We start from the raw sequence: 3467 nt of genomic DNA on the forward strand, positions 1-3467 counted from the left end.
GTACAAGAAGAAAGTTTGGTTTGTACTAGTGAAGTAATTTCCATCAAGCCGTATTGGAGCAAAACATCACGGAAAACTGGGATTTTGCAGAAACCGCAAAGCTGAAATCCGTAAAGCTCAGAGGAAATCCAGAGAACATGCAAAGGAAAAACATGTCATGTCTGGCTGTGCTAACTTTTGTCTGCTTCTGTTTGAGGTAAATCCAGTTTGAGATAAATATTTCCTGGCTTTCCTTCGCTGTACTCTGAGGAAAGGTTGGTATCATGGTAATTATTTTCACCAACAACCCGGTTTCGAGGGAGAAATGTTCCCTACAGTCATCCTCTGTTCAGCGAACATCCGTCCTCCTGTGGGACAACCCCAGACAGACATAGGATCAAGAAATGGATGGATGAAAGGATGGATGGACTGATTAATGGATGGAAGCTCTATAAACATGTAAATCTGACCTTACAGTGTTTCAAAGCTACTGCGTTGGCTGAATGAAGCTGGGCTGCTTTAAAAAGCTTCTTCGCCTGTTCAGTCAACTCTCCTTTTACACAGAAAGACGTTTTCAGACAGAAGAGGCTTTGATACACAAATACCACACAACCCTTGCAGAGAAAAAAACCCTTTACCTGCCCACCGCCCCTTGTAAGCCCCCTTTGCAACTATTATCACTCTGCGTGTCYGTGAGAGGGGAGGTGGGAATCTCCAGGGACTGAATCCATTTTACCCAAAGTGTTTCCATTACGGCAGCAGACCCATACATACATATGCGCCTACGTTTTCTGTGTCCCTCAAAGCAGAAACATCTTTACATGATGTTAAATGTCATATCAATACAGAATATCATCTTTTAGCCACTTTTTTAGTCATAAGTAGCTCCACAGAACAGAGAAGATTGAAAAATGTTCAAAYGAAAGCAGAGAAATTCCTCAGAGATTGGCGGCAGGTTTCTGATAACAGAGATACTGAGGCTTATTAAAGTTTGGGTGACCACATTAAAACCTGAGTGAACTAACCCCAGTTTTACYCGCATGTTGTCCGATTTGTGAGGGGATTGTGATACGTGAAACTTTTTTTTTTTTGTTAAAATGACGAAAAAAGTTGGACCCTGAAGTTGGGAATAACCCTGGAAAGTCCCCTAAAGTTGGAATCCTTACTTGGAGAGGGAACTCACCTACTTTGATTTTTTTATTTCAACATAACTGGACTACAAATGGCAATGGGTCATTTTTGCCAAATTCATGTCAAGGGCGAAGTCTTGGAGCACCAAGTCTCTAAAGACTGAAATTAACATCCCTATATTAGGTGCATATAATCTTGTCATCTAAAACCACAGAATTGCTGTAGATTATTGACTTAAATAATTTCATTACGTCTCATTTAACACATGAAGAGTTGACACTGTCCTTATTCTGAAAAGTTTAACCTAAACAAAAACTACACTAAAAAAAACYCAAAAGCATTTTTGGTCCAGTTTCTAGTCCAKATATCTTAGTACATTTGAAATAAGACAAAACTTTCAGGTAACTTTTCAACAAAAGATAGGAGCTTGTTTTGAGTCGATTATTTCTTAATATTGATGAARTAATACTAGTTCGATTGGCAGATAATTTCACTTATAACAAAACATTTTYCCMAWGTTATAAGTGAAACATAGGCAAATGGAGCTAMTACTTTTTCAAMAATATTAAGGAATCATCTACTCAAAACAAGCTCCTATATCTTGCTTAAAAGTTACTTGTAAGTTAGTTTTGTCTTGTTTCAAATGCACYAAGATATTTGCACTTGAAACTAGATCAAAAAYACCTGGAAGCAACTTTATAAGTATCTAAGCTGATTTGTTTTTTTGGTCTGGAAATGGTGCTGTRAGTCTGCAGGCTTGATGATCAACATGCTCATTTGTGTGTATCTGGTCACATGCAGTGGAAGYAGCTTAAACGTAGGAACCGACATTCCTGCACATCTGTGCCAGCTGAGACTTTAGCTGGTGACCTTTCAGCCAACAAGACCAACCGACCACCAGACCCAAYGTGCCAACGCCTCGTGTTCGATTACACACAGCGCAGAGCAGCGTAATGCTATCTGCGTGTGTTGCTAATCGCAGTTAGCCCTGTGACTGAGCATTTTAAATCCGCCTTGACGTGACATCATGAACTGGACTTCTGAGGTAAATCAGAGAACTGAAGGGAGATTATTGGAGGTAAAATAATCCCACCAATTTGGTTAAATGTGAATAATGTTGGATTGTGTTTGCAACTGAAAATAAAGAAATACTGACAAAAAGAGGACAAGGGCCTGTATACRCTAAGCTGTATATTTGGTGGTCTGTTCAGAAACAGACGGGTTTCAACAACAATGACCACCTTCTCTGGTCAGAACTGCGGGTCCGATCTGAGCTGGCCTCCGTCTATACAGCATCGGGTCCGCAGTGGATCTGGTTCCTGGTGAGGCATTGTTGTTCTGCTCTGATTGTTCTTCAGGTTCTATCAGAGGATCTGAGTCGGTGAAACTCCATCTGCAGGAGTCCACACTGAGCGTGTTTGTTTCGGGGGGGATTCCCTGAACTGTGGGGACGCCAGGAAATTCCACGGACACTGTGGCTGTGTGCGCTGCCCTTCAATTGTTCTTAGGACAGCTCTGTGTTTGCATTTAGCTTTGATGTGCTGCAACACCACGAAAATGTCTTTATTTTTTATAAATTATTAGCTYATACTACAATGGAAAGTCTGTTTTGCCCTTTAATCAGTGCTACTTTCCTAGTTTGCTGTTATATTGACAGGTTTGTTTGCAAATCAAAACTGTACTCAGGTATAAGTTTGAAATCATAAAAATGATGAATTTATATAAAAATGTGAGAGTCTTCTTTTGGTAATAATAAGGCTCACTGCATAGATGGATAATAAATAGTTCATGGACATGTTATTAATTTCACTCCAAAGACTTTATGAATCATTATAACTGTTTATTATGCATTTATTAAGGAGAAAGAGAATAAATCCACTGGTTTGTTGCGAAATAGTGAGCCAAATCGTTTCATGTATTTTATCTAGAGTTACTATATGAAACATTTAAGACCACCTTGTAAGCACAATAAGCATTTGTAAAATAATATTTTAGCATAAAATCTCTTTCTCAAGCTTAATTGAGAAAGAGATTAAGCTTGAGAAATAAGCAGTTATTAATTATTTATAAAGTGTTTATAGATTAACCGACTAATGATTTAATAGCCATCTATATGGGGAGACTTATTGTAAAGTGGTACCTTCTTTCTGTAGTTCCTGAAATGAAGTCAGACACAGATAATGAAGAGCCTAAATTTTAACATCTTCTTCAGATCCTTATGCTAGCACCAACACAGAAACTTGAAACTCACTCCCACACGCTAAAACACACATACATAATATACTCACACACACACACACACACACACACACACACACACACACACACACACACACACACACACACACACACACACA

This window comes from Poecilia reticulata, linkage group LG11, assembly GCF_000633615.1.
Source record: "Poecilia reticulata strain Guanapo linkage group LG11, Guppy_female_1.0+MT, whole genome shotgun sequence".
Lineage (NCBI taxonomy): Eukaryota > Metazoa > Chordata > Actinopteri > Cyprinodontiformes > Poeciliidae > Poecilia > Poecilia reticulata.